The sequence below is a fragment of the Coenobita brevimanus genome, chromosome 5, assembly GCF_032717465.1.
Source record: "Coenobita brevimanus isolate Jiangsu-jjx chromosome 5, ASM3271746v2, whole genome shotgun sequence".
Taxonomy (NCBI): Eukaryota; Metazoa; Arthropoda; class Malacostraca; order Decapoda; family Coenobitidae; genus Coenobita; species Coenobita brevimanus.
This window is the reverse complement of record NC_136958.1, coordinates 37,636,313-37,657,522: the sequence shown is the minus strand read 5'-3', so window position 1 is coordinate 37,657,522 and position 21,210 is coordinate 37,636,313.

Here is a 21,210-nt window from a genome sequence, read left to right as displayed (position 1 = left end):
GAACATACGTGACACACCCCTGCTACACCAGATTTTAGGAAAGAGAGTTTAGAAGGAGACAAGCAACCCTAGAGAGAGGTTGAGACGGAGATTAGCCTTAGAACAGAGAGAGAGAGAGAGATAGCGAGACAGGGAGGTAGCTACCCGGGACTTATACTCTTTCCATGTGAGAAACCTGTTTAATATTTCTAAGACAAATAAAAATAGTCCCATACTATTCTTTACCTCTCCCGTCACTACATGACATCTGGTGGGGAAACTACTACAAGATATAAAAGCCGCTCGACCACAAGTCTAAAATATACTTCTCTACAAGTAACTACAAAGTCTTTATGACATTTGGTAGCAGCAAACGTATACGAACCTCGTCTACGAATCAACATTAAATTCCTACAAAATATCAAGATTGAAAACAACCAACAACATCAGCTCCTGACAGTATTCTCTCCATCCTGCCCCCTCCATCTCCCAGATCATTACGCTGATGCAGAGGTCAAGAGATCACTCGACGCCTTGCAAGTAGCTTAACGACAAACCAGCAAATCTGCGGACATTGTCTCCGAATTAAAAGCAAATTTCTACAAAAGCAACCGAGACTACAAGATTAGCTTCAGTTCTACATTGAATCCTACAAAATACAGTCTACAGTGCAAATAGTCTACAAAGTCTACAGCCATCTACAATCAACTACAGCCATCTACAATCAACTACAATTAACAACTCTACGTCGTCTGTATAATCTTCTACACGCACCTACAAGTAGCGGCAGTCTTCATCCCACAACGAGTAAATCACTAGAGAAAAGGACCGAGAAAACTTCCACATAGAAAAACGGAACAAACAAACGAAGAGTGAGACACGACTCACAACTCATCTTACTCACTCGTCTTCACTCAAGTTACTCATCGCTACTCATTCACTCACCACAGCTACCAGTGTGGGAAGCCGACGTCACCATGTGCTGAGATGACATCACAACGCGAGTCTGCCATGCCAAGCAACGTGTGACTGACACCAGGCTCTTCTCACCCACTACTCATTACTCATTATTCACATAGCTCCTACTCATATTCACTTATTTTCACAGTTAAGTTGGAAATTCGACGTTCTATGCTGAGGTTTGCCTGGGACAGCCGTTAACCACTACAAATACCAGGCCATGGAGTTTCCTGAGTAATATCGTCCATCAACACACCACTAGAATTATCAAGAGATCTTCAATCAAACCTGTATTTTCTTCCGAGATCGACTTTTGTATCAACACACCTCTACGATCTGTATCAAGTGGGTAAAATTATACTTGCTCATTTCTTCTCAGTGCTAAAATTAGCTATATTCAACTTATTTAATCATCTAGTTTGCTAGGACATAAATAAACAAGAGGCGTATTTCATAACATCATATCTTAATGACAGGAATATTTTCGCCACCACCCACGTTAATACCAGATGACACACAAATTGCCACAACATCAGACTCACAATTAAGAGACAGCCCACCCGTTGTACAACCCACACCACACGTTAAAGATAAAGAAACAAATACGGGAGTTTCGGATGATGAGTGGGAAACCCCTTCAGACATAGAGAGTGTCGACTTTGCAGCTGCCTTGCATACGTATGCCAATATACTTAACAGGGTTCACCGGTCCGGTCATACATATTCCACCATTCCCTCACATAACGATAAACTCGTACAAGTTGAATTAACAGGGCAATCATTAAATATGAATCAAGAACCAAATACTGCTGATCTAAAAACCACACCTCACGTTTTTGTGTATCACGAGGATAAGACTGCCCCAAAATTCTCTGGCACAGACAAGGATCGCATTGATGTCATTTCATTAATCAGTCAGTGCGAACAAATGTTCATCAAGCGCCACATACTAGATGAACAAGAGAAAATTGCTATTTTTTCATCTTGCATAAGCCAGGAAAGATGTCCAGCAAGCAATTTATTGCGCTCTGATAAGCTACATCGTGCTAGGACATATGATGAATTTAAAACTGAATTTCTGAAGAAATTTTCTGGAGGTATGAACTTCTTGCCAGGTATAATTCCAGAATTACATAAAATTGTAGATCTTGTAAGGGAGCACACTACAAACCATGTGCTCAGTGAAATAACTGCTGATGTCTCCACAATCAAGAGAACCCTATTAGCTACTCTGGAGACTTCTAAGTGGATAACAGATGATGGAAAGATGTCCCCAGACCTCGTCGTGGACATCATTGGTTATGTAGCTGCCTTGTGTAAATTACCTGATAGAACCCTTAAGATCGCCAAAACAATCGCGTACACCCCTGGGATGTGCTTACTAGACTTAATGAACGAGGTAGAGATGCAGTGCAGTAAAGCAGGTGTGGTCGACACACATGCACATTCTGGTAGAATCAGGGTACCTGAGACAGTATCAGCTGTGAAAACATCAACACCGACCCCAAACAGAGAACAAAATCGATCGCGACCAGAAATGAGGCAGCCCAAACAAACAAAGACGCCTAGACCTCGTTCCCACACGCCTTCCTACAGGCAGTTTCATAAGTTTTCGCGCAGCCCGAGCAGGTCTCGCGCCATAAACAACACTTCTTATGGGAAATCACCTCGTAGGTCACAGTCAAGGGATAGGTCCATTCTGTGTCATTACTGTGCAAAACCAGGACACACAAGGTATGAATGCTTTATCAAGGCAAAAGAGGATAATCAAAAGACACAAGGATTTGGTCCTTACTGTAGGCATCATAGATACCAAGGGCACTGGACTAGTGATTGCAAAACAGTAGAAAAAATTGTGTCTATGTTCAAATCGGGGGAAGACCAAGTCATGACAAAAAACGAACAAACGTAAAGAAGAACAAGGTTAAACTTCACATAGGAGGCATGTTGGGAAATGAGTGTATCTTGATACCAGCTGTATGTGAGGATCAAAACGTTTCCTTATTTTTAGATACAGGCTCTCCAGTGAACTTAATAACACATGAAGAACTAAACAGAATTCTTAAAAATAAAAAGAAAGTAACTTTTCTGGATGAAGCTGATTTAGAATTATACACAGTAGATGGTCAAGAGATTACAGTAAAAGGTATGATAAGATTAAATCTCAGTTTCACAGAAACTACAAGACCATTCTCTGCATTGTTCTATATCGTTGAAAACTTAGCAATTAAAGCTCATATGTTACTGGGCTTAAGATCCATGAGAACTGAGAACATAACTATACTCCCACAAATGAATGGAATAGACTTTGATAATGAATTCATAGAGGAAATACTTTCAGAGCCCTCACCGATTGGTAGAAGAGAGCCAAAAAGAATTGGTAATATTAAAGGCTTAAACAAACATACACAAACAAATGAGTGTATAAATCCACTTACACCAGCAACCCCATCCTCCAGAATTAGTGACCCAGATAACAGTACTGATTTATCAATTTTTCCAGCCCATCTCACTAATGATTTGGTTATACCACCTAATTCATACATGAAGGCTACCATAAAGAGCAAATTACGGAATAGTACTGTTCTTGTCTTAGAAGAATTATGTAAGGTAAAGGGATTGTCAGTAGAAAACGCATTATGTCATACGAACGACGAAGGGCTAACTCAGATATTCATTATTAATCACATGAATGGGGAAGTTCAGTTGAAGAAGGGAACTTGCATAGTTAATATTGAAAAATGTTTGGCCCCTGTGAAGGAAATAAATATTGGTGGAGTAACAAGTGAGATAAAATCTACGGATAGAGAAAGAATAAAAGAGAATTTAATTCACTCAGGTGAATTTGACGAAGAAAATGATTTGTTAACCCTGTTGGAAACACACAGGGACACCGTAGCATTCCCCGGAGAACAATTAGGGTGTACTAACTTGATTAATCACATGATTAATGTGCACCCAGAAACACCACCAATTTTCGTACCAGCTTATCGCATACCACACTCCCAACGTACACTTGCAAATCAGTATGTCGATGAAATGTTAAAGCTTGGAATTATTGAGCCTTCAGTTTCTCCGTGGAACGCTCCCCTTTTCTTTGTGCCCAAGAGAAATGGAGAAATGCGTGCGGTAGTAGATTACCGTAAACTAAATAATCACACAATCCCAGACAGATTTCCCATGCCATTGCTAAGTGATGTTCTACAGAATATTGGTCCTGAGAATAATATATTCTCGACCATCGATCTCCTAAACGGATACTATCAGATTCCGGTATCTCAGGAGTCACGTAAATACACTGCCTTTTCAACAAACAGAGGCCATTATCAATATACAAGAATGCCAATGGGACTGAGGACAGCCCCCGGTACGTTCCAGCGTCTTATGAATTACGTATTGTCCGGAATTTTAGGACAAGGAATATTTGTTTATCTTGACGATATTATTATCGCAACGAAGAATATTAAGGATCATCTCAGGAAATTAGACTTACTCTTACAAAAGCTTAGTGATGCTGGATTAAAAATTAAACTTTCTAAATGCAAATTTTGCTTTAAGGAAATAAATTTCTTAGGCCACAAACTAAGTTCTGATGGTATTCACACCACTGATGACAAAATACAGGCGGTGAGAGATTTTCCTGAACCCACTACGACTGACGAAGTTAGACAATATTTAGGTCTGGCTGGGTACTATAGGTCCTTCGTACCACAGTTCTCTCATATAGCCTTCCCTCTATTCCAACTACTCAAAAAAGATGCTGTATTCCAATGGGAAGAAGAACAAAAAAGGGCATTTAACAATCTAAAAATTAAACTAACAAATGCACCTTGTTTAGCATATCCGAATTACACGAAATCATTTCTTATTTGTACAGACGCATCAGTTAAAGGATTAGGGGCTGTACTGATGCAGGAAGATAAAAGAGGAAAGAATCAACCAATTGCATTTGCCAGCAGACAAACAAGAGGTGCGGAGAAAAATTATAGCACTACAGACTTAGAGGCACTTGCAGTGATTTTTGCATTACAAAAGTTTCGAGATTTGGTATATGGTTACGAAATCCACTTATTCACCGACCATAAACCACTGGTGGGTATGTTTAAAGAAAAACTCCTTCCTGTGAGGAGAGCAAGATGGAAATGTACAGTTGAAAACTACAATGTACAAATACATTATATACAAGGTAAAATAAATATAGTAGCTGACGCATTATCTAGGAACCCGAACACAATTCAGGTCGCGGCGTTAGATCTCAAAGGAAATATCCCAAACCACGAGGATATCGCAAAGGCACAAAGACTTGACCCAGTATGGTCAAAAGTAATATACAAGTTAGAAAGTGGAGATGACATACAATTACCCAAACTTCATGTCCCACTTGAACAATTCACAATGGTCAATAATACATTATACAAAATTAACTCTAAACAACCAAAACGCCAAAGAAATACTAACCAGTTGGTAGTACCTAATGACATGATACCCCAAGTATTACGAATGATACACGACAGCCCACATGCAGGACACCCTGGAAAGGATAAGACATTCAACCAAGCCCAGCTATTATATTACTGGCCTTCATTACGAAGAGATGTAAACAATCATATAGACAGATGCGAATCATGTGCGAAACACAAAGGATACCCAATCACACCTGCACCGATGGGTAATTACCCAGTACCACATCAACCATGGGACGTTGTCGCTGTTGATTTACTCAAGATGCCATTATCATACAATAATAACCTATACTTATTCGTAGCAACGGATCATTTTTCCCGTTATGTCATTTTAGCTCCAATTAAAGATAAGACAGCAGAGACAGTAGCAAAGGCAATAACAGATAATGTAATATGTCGCTTTACTACCCCAAAGGTATTAATAAGTGATAATGGAGGAGAATTTAATTCTGAGATCTTACAAGAAATATGTAAACAATACAACATCAAAAAGGTTAACGTTTTGGCCTATCACCCAGCATCGAATGGGTTGGTAGAGAGACAAAATAAAAGGTATTAGATGTGCTACGACACATTCTCAGTGAAAATTATGCAAGCTGGGATGATTGGATTCCCAGAGTAGAGGCCTCCATTAATGGGTCTATAAATAAATCCATTGGTGACACACCACATTTCATTATATATGGCACAGATAAAAAATTACCATATGAGCTCCTAGAAGGTGACAGCATGCCTATATACAATTACGATGATTACTCTAAACTCCGTTTACGTGAATTCCAGGACATTCACAAAAGAGTGAAAAAACAATTAACGATGTCCAAGGAAGAAATGACGGAGGCATTTAACAAGAAGGCAAAAGATTCACCTATCAGCTTAGGAGACATTGTTTACGGAGTCATTCATACGAGAGACAATAAATTATCCCCTAAATTTGAGGGCCCATACAGAGTAATTAACATACAAGCAAACAAAGTTTTAATTAAGTCACTTTCAAGTGGCGAGGAAAAACAAGTTCATATTGACCATTTAAAACGAGTTTCAAGGGAATTATCACATAATTATTCAGCCTCGGATACAACCGAACAGGTGAACGTACCTCAAGAAACCAAGCAAGAACACAACAATGATTACAAAAAGAAATTAAGGTCATATACCAAACAATCGAACATAGGTGCAACTATTCCAATGAAATCTACAGTACATCATTTACGAGAATTAAATATCGATTTAAACTCCTTCTATAAATGAAATAACAGCCAACCGTAACGCACATCATCACTATCATCAACCACAGCTTTATAGGAAATTAATAGATTTTTTTTTCGGTAGGTTACGATGAAGGGACTTATGCTATGGATTCTCCTATACATAGTAAGAGTATATGCGCACCTAGACCCCAAGCATATAGTACGACAAGGATGCCTCATAGCTCCAACGGCCACGACTACAATCGTCAAGGACGTCATGAGTACTGAAATAAGTCTAGATTACTTGTATGACTTACCTACTTATGTAGAAAGACTTGCGACGCCGATGCTAACTCTGGACTTCAAGATAGGGAATTATGTTTCACAAGCACATAACACCAAGGAAGTGGATGAAATGGTGAAGTTAGCGAAATGGAAACTAGAACAGGCGAAGTCAACTATGCTCGTCATGATCCAAGATCTCCCATCTTATGGAACGGAGGTACTGAGCGACAGGAACAATATCCCACGTACTCGCCAAAAGCGCGGTTTGTTCGATCTGGGCGGCGCAATTCTTGGGAACATCTTTGGATTGGCTACAGAGGATGACCTTAAAGAAATAAACAACAAATTTAATAAGATAGCTCAGGTACTAACATACCAGGATAAATTCATCACAGGACAGAACTCGGCAATGAAGACAATTGTGAAAAATCTGAAACAAGCAGAAAACGTAGCTCTCGAGAGTATAGATAAAATAAATGACTTAGAGGGCAACGTTACTCTTTTCCAGCACTTCTCCATCATCACAGAACATATTGACACGATTCTACTACAATTAGAGAACACTAGAGATCATTTCAGGGCACTTATGCAAGGAATTTCGAATGCTGGTGATGGCAAGATCACAAATGACTTACTCCCAGTTCATGAGCTACGTCAGATAGTTAGTCAAGGCATACATAAACATAAATTGAAGCCATTGTTCCGCAGTAGGGAATTTATGCAATATTTCCCGTACTTAGAAGCAACACTAACACCAACATCAGTGATAGTTCATGTACCATTCATCACGGAAGACCTGTTCACAGTATACCAAATACACCCCTTCCCCTATAGAAACAACAACACTTTGGTCATCATCAACATCAACACAGACACCGAACTCATCATGGTCTCCAAGAGACGAGACACTGTCACTTTCGCAAGTGAGTCAACGATTGAGCGAAAGTGCCGCACATCCTTACATGCTGTTCATCTTTGTCCTGCGTACATTTTCACGTTTCAGCCTACTGATACGGTCCCTTGTGAAATGGCTATCATCAGCAATAACAATATTCATCATCATTGCAACTTCACTTTTGCTCCAGATAAACTTGTACACCATCAACGCATTGGACACTCGCAGTTTTTTTATTTCCCTCATAACACATCAGTTTACATAGTCTGTCCAGATATACCACCATCTCATACATCAGCCTCAGGATTATACATAGCACCAGACTACTGTGCGGTATTTACACCATCCATGTCTACTTTTTCCATCATCAATCACTACGCCATTATCAACCATACACACAAACATTTCCACCCACTGCCTAATATGAACTTAAACATGAGCACAAGTATTAAGCTGACTTCACCTAAGTTTGAAACTATGCAGCTGATCAATGAAACAATGAAGCCCTGGGAAGATTTGAGTTTGAGTATGTTCAACCCATATTATGTGTATAGCCAAGCACCTTCTGTCTTTATAATCATCTGCATTGTAGTTGCAGTATTGCTGTTGGCAATGCACAGAATGCATGCAAGAATTGCTAATTTGGAGTCATTGTTTAGTGGGGGAGAGTTAACATCACAGTTAACCACCCTGAATGAAGTGTATATATATTGTATATAGTTTTAAATATATATATATATATATATATATATATATATATATATATATATATATATATATATATATATATATATATATATATATAAAATAATAATAATAATAATAATAATACAAAGAAGAATGACCCATATATGACAGACCAGTACCATTATCTTTGAATGAAATATTAATAACTCTTACAATAATCTTAATTTTAAACTATTTTTATTCTTGCATGTATGCATTTCACTATAATATCCCAAATACATACTGTATTACAGTTAAATAATTTACTTTAATGCATTTATTCAAATATGTATACAACTTATTTAAAATGTAATATTACTGAATAATCACTATTTACTATGAATAATATATGTATACAATAATCATACAATTATGTTACTTTACAATATTATGTATTTCACTTAATTAGCTTATAAGTTCATTATAATGTGTATGTAGTATGTATTAATATATTATAACTATTAAATGTCGATGGTACGCCATTTTCGCGCGGCCGAGCAAATATAGGACTACATAATAGATAGATAGATAAATAGATAGATAGAGAGACAGATAGAAGCAGGAAGTCAAATGATGAGAAGGTGTTGTGTCTGCGAGAATCGAGCAGCGCTAAACATGCTTACACGGAGGAAAGCTGACGACAGCGGCCAGTAAGGAGATGATGCAGTTAGCTGTCAGCAGTCCTCTCGTGAGAAAGATCTGGTAACCATGAGGAACATACGTGACACACCCCTGCTACACCAGATTTTAGGAAAGAGAGTTTAGAAGGAGACAAGCGACCCTAGAGAGAGGTCGAGACGGAGATTAGCCTTAGAACAGAGAGAGAGAGAGATAGCGAGACAGGGAGGTAGCTACCCGGGACTTATACTCTTTCCATGTGAGAAACCTGTTTAATATTTCTAAGACAAATAAAAATAGTCCCATACTATTCTTTACCTCTCCCGTCACTACATGACATCTGGTGGGGAAACTACTACAAGATATAAAAGCCGCTCGACCACAAGTCTAAAATATACTTCTCTACAAGTAACTACAAAGTCTTTATGACATCATGCCTTTCCCACTCTTTCCTTCTCCAGAATCATGCCTTTCCCATACTTTCCCTCCCCAGAATCATGCCGATCCTACCATTTTCTCCCCAGGATCATGCCTTTCCCACCTTTCCTCCCCCAGGTTCATGCCTTTTCCACCTTTCCTTCCCCAGAATCATGTTTTCCCTTCTCTTTACTTCCCCATGATCTTGGTTTCCCACTCTTTCGCTCCTCAGGATCATGTGTTTCCCACTCTTTCCCTCCCCAGGATCATATTCCCACCTTTGCCGTCCTCACACTGATTCCTTTCTCACTCCCTTTCCTTCTGAACTGTATTGCATTTCACTCCTTCTCATCTTACCCTCTTTCTGTTTTCTGTTTCACATCTCATTCCCTTTCCCTCTCATTCTCTTCCCTTTAATCGCTCTCTTCTTCTTCCCACTCTGATTATCAAGGGCTGGCTGAAGCCTCAATCCCCAAGCTTTTAAGGCCGTAAGGAAGTAAAGAAAGAATTGTGATTATACTTCAGAACATACCAGACCCAGTACTACAATAAAAATCTAGTACCACAGGATAAATGTAATAATCCTGGGAGCATGGTATCATATTATATTAATATGTAAGTTTTGACCTTTCGTACATAGTTTGATAACATTTAGCTTAAAGGATTGGAAGATTCATTGGGAACAGGATACTTTTATCTGTACTATATCATGTTTTATTTAATGCAAAATACAGTGGCACCATTTCCTTTCATTCTTTATGATATTGCGACATATGACAATAGCTTACCGATGTATATTTTATGTATACAAGTGTCGGGGGGTTGTTTATGTGTGTATGTGTGTGTGTGTGTGTGTGTGTGTGTGTGTGTGTGTGCGTGTGTGTGTGTGTGTGTGTGTGTGTGTGTGTGTGTGTGTGTGTGTGTGTGTGATTTTTATTAATTCCAAAAGTCTCTAAGCAGAATTTGCCCCAGGACTCAAACACAAGTCCGCACTCTCCCCTTCCACTCTCGCTTTCTTTCCCTTATTATTCTTTCCCTTATCGCTCTTTATTTTCATACTAAATTTTCCTCTCATCCTTTCCTTTCTCAACCTCTTTCCTTTCTCATCCTCTCTCTCTCTCTCTCTCTCTCTCTCTCTCCGTTTCTTTCTCCATCTCACGCTGTCCCTTCTCACTCTGTTTCCTTTCTCACTTTCTCTTCCTTCTCACTCTTTCTCCTCTCACCCATTTTCCCTCCCCACTCCTTTTTGTTCCTCACTCTCTTTGTCTCTTCACTCTCTTTACTTGCTTAGTCTCTCGCCACCATCCATTCATTTTTATTTCCACGACTCAACTATTCGTCTTCTCAGAACACCCACGGCCTGACAAAAGACAGAGGTGGTGTACAGTCGTGATTCATGGGGTCGTCTTCTCGAAGGAATGAATGCCCCTAATCACTGATGGTCATACATGGAACACTTCATATTAGGTATGACCAACCTGCAACACACATTACTCGTACAGGGTTCAGTCAGGAACCGTACATGAAGATCAAACACATTCCCTGTTCGTCACGTGCCTCACAAGTTATCGTCAAACGTTGGCAGCCTGAATTCCACTTTGAGATTTAAGGTTTAAACATCCTACCAACAGCTCCTATAACACTGTGGTCGGAATACAAAACAAATCTGGAGTGCTGCTGCACATCGGCCCACGCAGTCTTGATGTGCACGTTGGCTATTCGCGACTTGCTGGGTTCTGTATTTGTCTGTGAGCAGCCAAGGTGAGGTTGTTGTGCAGAAACGCCACTGGATTCAACTCGCCTTTCAAAGTGGTCTAGAAGCTCTGGCTTGTATTCTTAAACATTTAATTCGAAGGTGGAATGCACGTCTTAATTTATATGGCATATGACTAAGACAGAATGTGTTTGGCCTTCCTGTATGGTTGCTGATTATCCTCTATAATGTGGGATGCATGGGTTGTCAAGGTGAGCTACTGTGCAAAAACTTCAAGATTCATGCCGCCTTACAACCAGGGTAGGTATCAAAATGTGAATCACGGCTGTACGTTGCCCTTGCCATTGCTGGCGTTATTCCACTGTGTAATCAGTACATGAAAAATAAGCTACTTCTATAAAAGGACAATTACTCTCTTCCACAACTCAGCTTCGTCATAATGGAAACAATATAGTTATCTAACCCCGTAAATCCAAGTACATTTTTTACTTATTTCAGACGGTTGCATTCAGGTTTGGACTCACTCACAGACCTGAAAAGATTACATAGAACCAATTAAACCTCATCAGTACGAGGCCTGTCCTAATTTGGGTAACATCATCAAAAGTAGTGTAAACAGATTAACAAATGACGTCACTGGATTCAAGGAGTTAATGTGTGCGATTATGGTGGCAGCATGTTTTCATTAAAGAAAAAAAAATACAGTTTAAAAGCTATTTTGGTTCCAAAATACTCCTATTCACCATCACCGTATCTGTCCTACAGCAAACCTGGCTGTGTCAGCTCCCTTCCTCTCATGGTCAGGACAACTAAAAGAGTGTGTGTGTGTTTTTTTTTTTTTTTATGCGAGGAAGAATGAACCAAAGGCTAGGAGCCCGCACAACAGCTTCTTCCAAAAAAAAATAATAATAATAATAAAATAAAATAAAAAAGAGAGCCAAAATCAAGATCCGTTCATTTCGAGATGCCTGGACACACTGCGTTTGAAAGACTGGAGATCATAGGAAGTAGGAAATACAGACAGAGGTAGACAGTTGCAGAGTTGACCTGTTGCATAAATGAAGGAATGGGAGTAACGGTTAACTCTTCCATTAGACAGCTGGACAGAAAAGGGATGAGAGTTTGTTGCTAGACGGGTGCTACGCATCCATCGTAAAGGTGGAGGCATGCAAACAGACAGTACAGAGGAGCAGTGACCATTGATGTAGCGATAGAAAAGAGATAAAGAGGGAACAGTGCGGCGAAGAGACAGAGGTTGAAGGGAGCCAGTAAGAGGAGGAAAGTTGATGAAATGAAAAGCCTTTGACTTCACACTATTGAGAAGAGCTGTATGTGGGGAGCTTCCCTTCACATGAGAGTTGTACTCTAAACAGGGGCTAATAAAACCCGTGTATAAAGTCAACAACTGTGCAGGGGAAAAGAAGGTACGGAGTCGGCTTAGCACACATAATCTCTTGGAAGCAGATTTTACAAGAGATGCAATATGATCTTTCCAAGATATGTCCCGAGTGAATGAAACCCCAAGCATGTTCGAAGATGATGCAGGATTGAGCTGGATATTATTAAACATTAGTGGGTACTCCTGTGGAAGATTTTGTCGGGTTGATAGGTGTAAAAACTGAGTCTTTTATGAGTTAAAAACAACAAGATATTTTAACCCCAGTCAGAGATACGAGCCAAGTAAGACATTAGGTGTGCCATAGCCTCATCCCTTCCTTGCTGAAGCAACTGCTGAGATGGACGTTCCGGGAACCGAATGAAAAGTGAAGGGTGGAATCATCAGCGTACGGGTGGATAAGGTTACAGGTAGATGTACAGCTTAGATCATTGATGAATAAAAGGAAGAGAGTTGGTTATAGGACAGAGCCCTGAGGAACACCACTGTTGATAGATCTAGGAGAAGATCGGTGGCCGTCTACAAGAGCAGCTATAAAATGACCAGAAAGGAAGCTATAAATGAAGGCATAGATAGAAGGATAGAAACCGTAAGAGGGCAGTTTGAAAATTAAGATTTATGCCAAACACGACCGAAAGCCTTTTGAGATGTCAAGTGCAATGGCAAGGCTTTTGCTAGTCCCGAAAGGAGGATGACCAGGACTCTGAAAGGTAGCTGAGAAGATCGCCAGTGGAGCGTCCCTGACGGAACTCATATTGACGATCAGAAAGAAGGTTGTGATAGGAAAGATGCTTTAAAATTTTTCTGTTAAGAACAGATTCGAAAACTTTTGAGACACAGGATGTTAAAGCAGTTGGACGATAGTTAGAAGGTTGGGAATGATCACCCTTCTTTGGGACTGGCTGAATGAAAACAAACTTCCAACAAGAAGGAAAGGTACAATTTGAAAGACAAAGGCGAAAGAGTTTACCTAGGCAGGGTGTAAGCACAGAAGCACAGTTCTTCAGGACAACAGGAGGGACTCCATCAGGCCCATATGCCTTGTTAGTATTGAGGCCAATGATGGCAGAAACTACATCAGCCGAAGAAATTTTAATGTCAGCCATGAGGAAGTCAGAGGGGGGAAGTGATGGAGGAACAGCACCGGAATCGTCTAAGGTGGAATTGAAGGAGAAAGTCTGAGCGGAGAGATCTGCTTTATCAGAAAAAATAGCTACAGAGCCATCAGAGTAGGAAAGAGGAGGGAATGATGATGAGGTAAGGTTATCAGAAAGGCTTTTCGCAAGATGCCAGAAGGAGCGGGAAGAAATCGAGTTGGAGAGTTGAGAGCATTTTGTACGGATGAAATTATTTTTAGCAGAGCGAAGAACAGATTTTGCACGATTCCGGGCAGAAACATAAACGAAATGTGATTCAGGAGTGGGTTGGCTTTGGTACCTTTTATAGGCACTCTCCTTTTTGTGGACAGCATTAGAACTGATTAAACCAAGACTTCCTTGCATTAGTCAAAGGATATGAGAAAGGAATGTATGCTTCCATGCCCGAGAGAATAACCTCCTTAATGCACAAGGCACACTCAGAGGGTTCCCGGCCATGTACGCAATAATCATTCCAGGGAATATCAAAGAAGTACTGCTTCAGGGCCTCCCAATGAGCAGCTCCAAAGTGCCACAGTCGACGCTTCTTTGGAGGATCCACAGGCCGTACCAGAGCGTTAGGACAGGTTAAGGTAATTAAGTGTAAGCAGAAGGATTAGTTGTAAGGAAGAGGTTAAGTATGTTGGAGCCCTCTCCAAGACAGTCAGGGATACAGGTTGGGTGCTGTACAAGCTGCTCTAGGCCATTAAGGATAGAAAAGATGTTGGCTTGCTCACCAGGTGGATCAGTGAAAGGAGAGGAGAGCAAAAGGTGGTGGTGAACATTGAATTCTCCTAGAATGGGGATTTCAGAGAAAGGAAAAGTGGATAGAATGTGTTCCATCGTAGAAGTAAGAGGGTCAAAGAATTTTTTACAGTCAGTAGAATTAGGAGATAAGTAAACAGTGCAGATATATTTAGTCAGAGAATTACAGGAGAGCCGAAGCCACAGAGTAAAGAATTCAAAAGAATCGAGTTCAGGAACATAAGAGCAAGATAAGTCGTTGCATACATATACACAACAGCCATCTTTGGCTTTGAAATGAGTATAGAGAAAGTAGGAGGATACAGAAAAAGGTTTGTTGCAGTTGCCTCAGACAGCTGAGTCTCGGTTAAGAAGAGAAGGTGAGGTTTAGAATGGGAGAGGTGGTGTTCAACAGAGAGAAAGTTAGAGGAAAGGCCGCGAATGTTACAGAAATGAAGAAGTGAGTCAGTCAGTCGTTCCAGGCAGCTCGTTGAGTCGTCACCGGGAGACGGGCGGATGGTGGGGGCATCTATGATCACCCCCCCCTGAGGACTCCGAGGCATGGTTAAAGTGCGCCATTTTTATCTTTTTTTTAATTTTGAAAATGAAGAGTAGTGCGTATTGTGCATGTATATTGGTGTTAACAGTTAGAGAAACTTGTATTAGGGAGCATGCTGGCCTACTGTCTGTGTTACTGAAACACTGAAAAAGTTCAGCAAAAGAGGATGGTCAGGATCTAGTTCCGAGGGCTGATGAAACGGGAGCTCCAACTCCCTCTGTCATCAGCTTTCCATCCACCTTGGAAGTACTGCCCTGCTCGATTGGTGGTACAGTCTACAGTGTGCTCTATTCCAGCCAATACCATACGATCTTCTTTATAGGTGCCGGTGACTTCAGATCTAAGTGTTAATACTGTATTGTCGGTATTGTTTTCATGTTCTGAACAACAATGGTATTCTGTTCTAACTAACGGCAGACGATTGAACTCAACTGAGTTTTAAATTCAGGGGTATGAGAGTGTTAATAACTTCACTGCAATGTCGTATCATATTTTGTTGGTGCTAACGCGAAACTATTGAAATCAGCTTCATATAGACCCCTTGTAATGAAGGGGAGAAAATTGATGTCCAGTACCATGTCGGTATGATGACGTGGGCTATATTTTATTCTCGCGTCTACCAGACGACTTTATTCAGTTGCACTGAAAAAAGGCATTGGAGGCTTCGTAGCACCCTTTCCTTAGTGATTCATTTTGCATATAATATCTTAACATTCCTATGTTATTTTCCTCATTTTAATAACGACACAGCTTGCATTAAAACATAAAAGAAAATACTGGGGTGCAATGTAAAGAAGACACTGCAAAAGAATGGGCGTTACGAGATATATTATTCGACCTGAAATAACCCCAGGATTGACCCATGGCTGCGAGAGTTTGAGCCGTATTGTAAGCGGTTTTGGAAATTTCGTAGCATCTCTCCATTATCGATATATTCTGCATATTTCTCTTGTATGTAATGTAGATACAAACTGTTTCGACATCAAAACTATAAAAATAAAATGATACAGAGTTAAGATGTATTGTAGAAAATAAATCGTTGTGGATGCTATCCTCCTGTCACCTAGAACACAGTAGTTATAGTTTTTACCTTTGCTTGACGCAGGTTTGTTGATTTTGCAGCGTATGATTGTTAGTGTGTTGTCATACCTCAGCAATGAAGATGGCAAGAGAGCAATTGTAGGCCAAGTTAACGTGAGGAAAGAGTATACTAATAATCTCCATACCGAGGCGTTACGAGAGAACAAAAACGACCTCTTTTTCCTAATGTTTTCTGCTTTACCTTTTTCTCTCTACAAAATTCAACGCGCCTTTATTTTTAATTCTTCTTATCTTATGACTAGACAATTTATGGAGGTGAGAGCATCTCCTGGCTCGTCAGTCACACCCTAAGTCTTTCCGGCAGCGATGTGCTTCACTCCCGCTGACTTTAGCAATACTCCTTATTTCGACCCTCTTGTTCCTGCATATAGCAAAGACGTGAAGTGTTGTACTTGATTTTCCTTTAGATGAAACTTTTTCCATTTTTTTTTTTTTTTTTTTTTTTTTTATGTGTCCGACTCTGGGCATAGGCTTCACAGCCTGCTATCAAGGCCCAGCAGTCCTCCTACATACCATACACCTATACATGTCACCACTTCGGCGCTAACACCCACCGTCCATATTGAATACATGCTAGGGCTGTCTCATACAGGACTGGTGTATTGATCTGGCGGGTTTAAACACAGTTTTCATTAACTCAATACTACATGGTCACTTACCATGACGTCCCATGATTGAAGAGGTTGAGTTTACTCTGGGCATAATAGTGTTGTTGTGTTAATCATCTGTCTCCGATAACGTATATTTAAAAATATATTTGTTACTTCCAGAATATGATTTTATTGAACTTGGAAGGACCTCTACCAATGAAATGGTTAACGAAGGGTATCCCTACCCTAACCCCTACAGTGTGAATAAAACATGGTAGCAAGAAAAATACGATATAAAAAACGACATCCAACTGAGGGGCTTGATGCTTCAAAAACCCAATACCTTCACGAGTCAAACGACGACAACCTTCCACAATATTTTTCCATTACCTCCAGTAACACGCAACTCAGTTCATCATATCTCTCCTAAGTTTCGCCGTCTTTTACTCTCGTTACTTTTGTTAGAGAGTTTACCGTAATCTCTTTTCAAAATCAGGCTCTCGATGGTTAGGTGTGTTGACCTGACTTTGTGCGTCCTTTACCTTGCAAAGCTGCTGAATGCTGGGGCCTTGTTCACTCCAGTGTGGAATACAACTCTCTTGTGAGGAAGGGCTCACCGCAAATATCACTTCTGAACAGGATGGGGTCAAAATTTTCCTCGTGCAATCAACTCACATCCTCTCACCGAATCACATCATCCTCTCCCTTTTCGTAGTATTGTTGCATCACCTTCCTGATAACTGCTGTTACACTAAACACTGTTATTCTTAGCCCTCTACTCATTTTTTCATGCTCATTTATGACTAGAATGCAGTACCCACCTATCCACACACTCTCACCCTCTTACTGTCCAGCTCCTTAACGCAAGACGGTAGGTACACCACTAAACATTTTCTGAAAGAGTCCTCTTCATAATGTCTTTCCATCTCCCTTCAATTTCAGTCTTTAAAGTGAAATGGAAGCACTTTGATTTTCGCTTCTATTTTCAGCTAACTTTTGAAAGGACTACGTTCGTCCATTACTGCCTTCATCTAGATGGACATAAACGATATTTGCACCCCCCCCCCACACACACGCATATAAAACACTCTTAGACTCATATTATTCATTCTCAGCTGAAGAAAATAATCGACAATTAGCAAAGGCAGAATAACAGAGTTTTGGCAGTCATAAGAGAATCAGATTCTTTCCCCGCAAATTACGCAAATTATTTCCAAAACCACCATGAAGGTAAAAGTTTTACACAAGTGCGGTGGTTTTACACCATTCTTCAACACCATTACTCTCAGCTTATCTCCATTCGCATACCGTCTTGGTCTATGTGTCCTCTCTTATCTCATCCCAGCATCCGGACCTCTAACGGAAGTCCCCAGCATAAACCTCTAAAGTCCTCCAACCGATTCACAAAGTTGGAAAGGCGGGGGCGCTGGAGTGGAGATTTACCCCGATACCTGGGGCTGAGCTGTGGCTGATGCTCATGTGGCTGTGTTTGTCCTCGGCACTAAACAGAGGACTTCTATGCGCTGTTTAAAGGTTTAGGATCTTTCTTATGCTGTAGACAATCATACTGCTTTAGCAATATATATATATATATATATATATATATATATATATATATATATATATATATATATATATATATATATATATATATATATATATATATATTTAAGACTAATTCTGCGTACTTATTCCTTCTAAAAGAAATGAAAAAAAAAAAAAAAAAAAAATGAAGTGACCTTATAGTTCGATGCGCCTGGATTAGTTGCACTGAAAAATAGTATGAAAATGCATTTTATAAAATGCATGAAGATGAAGGGGTGGCACAGTACCATGAACCATGGGAACAAGGTCCGGACATTATAAGCACAAGGAATCCCATCCATCTTTTTTTTTTTTTTTTTCTTCTTCTTCAAATATCACACTTTTATGGAATGCGTCGCTAAGTGATAGTCATGGAAGTATTTTTTCTCGTGCGCCTTTGCTTCACAAACTGGTACACCATCCCGCATATCATACCCAGTGGGAAATAAAACCCCTTTGTGAATAAATGGTTGCGAGTAGTTTTCGGTCAGAGACTTAGTCTTATCATAGAAAAAATAAAAAATGTATCAAAAAATTTTAGCATTTTAATTTTATGGTTTTGTTATTTTGGGGGTTGGTTTGGCTACGAAAAACCTACAAAATCAAGGCTGGATGCCTACAGTAGTTTAAAAAGTCTGTTTCTGTGATTAATGAATGATTCATCTTTTGAGGTCAATGGAAGCATCGAAACCATTCTACATGGAGTGCCTTTCGACACTTTGGTCAAAAGCAAGACAAAAGCAATGGGAAAGCAGTCTGAGTACGACAGTTTCTCACTTGATCAGAGAAGGTGGTAATAAACTAAAAAAGGACTGGAAGACGATATACAGCATCCATCTTCAAGGGGTATTGTACACATACCCCACTGTGGCCAAATACCCAGCACTGTGCCACTCCAGCTAGCCTTCTTGTCGCCTTTCACTCCACTCAATTCACAGTGACAAATATCGACATAACTACACTACCACTGCATCGCAAGGTCTGACTTTCGGTATGTGCCTCTTTAGGTATGGCATGAAACTATGCCTCGTTTGATGCGATGGCTGTCGCCCTTTTCCCTTCACGCAACATCATTTGCTTCACTGACGTGGTGAAAATCATAAAGTTGAATGCCTAGACTACCAGCTGAAATACAGTATACATAATTATTTTTTACATTTAAAAATACAGTCGATGTCATACCCACGTCCTCAAGTTTATTGCTGGGTGAACATGGACAAAAGTGAAACATATTCCGTCCAACAGACTAACTGACCCACGAATCGTATTCGGTATCTTCCAGCTGCAGGCTGGGTGTGTATGAAGATAACACTTTCTCCACTGCACAGTCAATAAAACAACTATTGTTGGAAAAATGCCTAGCTTTTATTTATAACTTGGTCTGCTGATAGGCAGAATGTAGACAGATATATATGTATATATATACATATATATATATATATATATATATATATATATATATATATATATATATATAGATAGATAGATAGATAGATATATAGATAGATAGATATAGATAGATAGATAGATATATATAGATATATATATATATATATATATATATATATATATATATATATATATATATATATATATATAAAAGAGGGAGCAAAATCTATAAAGGAGTTAAAGAATTTTAAGGCCCAGGAGAGGATGGAATATTCCCTGAAATGCTTAAAGTGGAAAATGATGAGTTGATGAATGCGCTTTTGAAACTTTTTAATGTGGCTTGGGATGATGGTGAAATTCCAGAAGAGTGGAAAAATGTAGTGATTATAAAAATACCAAAAAAGGGAGATTTAAGTGTGTGTGGCAATTGGAGGGGGATAACTTTGACACCTGTAATTGCAAAAGTCTTTTCCAAAATCTTGTTGAACAGAATAGAGCCAGGAATTGACAAAATTTTAAGAGAAGAACAAGCGGGATTTAGAAAAGGTCGAGGTTGTAATGATCAGATTTTTATTGGAAGGCGTCTAATGCAACAAGCTAATGAGATGAAAATGCCACTTAGTATGTGTTTTGTGGATTTTGAAAAGGCGTTTGATAGTGTTTCACGTGGAGCTATGTTGAAAATTATGAGATTCTATGGTATACCAGAAAAGTTTGTAAATATTATTAGAAGCCTGCATGAAGGTACTTTTTGTAAGGTAATGGTGGGTGGTTCTTTGAATGACCCATTTCAAGTTAGGTCAGGAGTGATTCAAGGAGGAGTTCTTTCGCCATTGTTGTTTGTTTTGGTTATGGATTATATTATGAAAAAGGTTGTAAGGAGAACAGGTGCAGGAATTAACTGGAAAGAAAATAAGAAGCTGATGGATTTGGACTATGCTGATGGTATTGTACTGATTTGTTGAAGTATTTACGAGATGCAGAGGGTGCTTGATTGTCTGGTGGAGGAAGGAGAAAAAGTGGGATTGGTAATAAATTGTGGAAAGACTGAAATTATTAATATGAACGTGGAGAACCAAATCAATTGTGTAATTGGGAATAATGTGGTGAAGAATGTAGAAAACTTTAAATATCTGGGAACGATTCTATCATCTAATGGATCATTAAGCAATGAAATTGAGGAGAGGATTAGACAGGCTTGAGGAGCTATTCAAATGTTGAAATCTGTTTGGAATAATAATATGCTTTCCGTACATACTAAAGTGAAAATTTACAAGTCCATGGTTAAACCAATTTTAATTTACGGGCATGAGTCATAGTACAGTACAATTGCAACAGATCAGAAAGTATTAGGATTTGAGAATAAAATACTGAGAAGGATTCTTCGGGTAAAGTGGCAAGACAGCGTTACAAATGCAAGAGTAAGAGATATTACGAGAGTGGAACCAGTTAATGAATATGTGC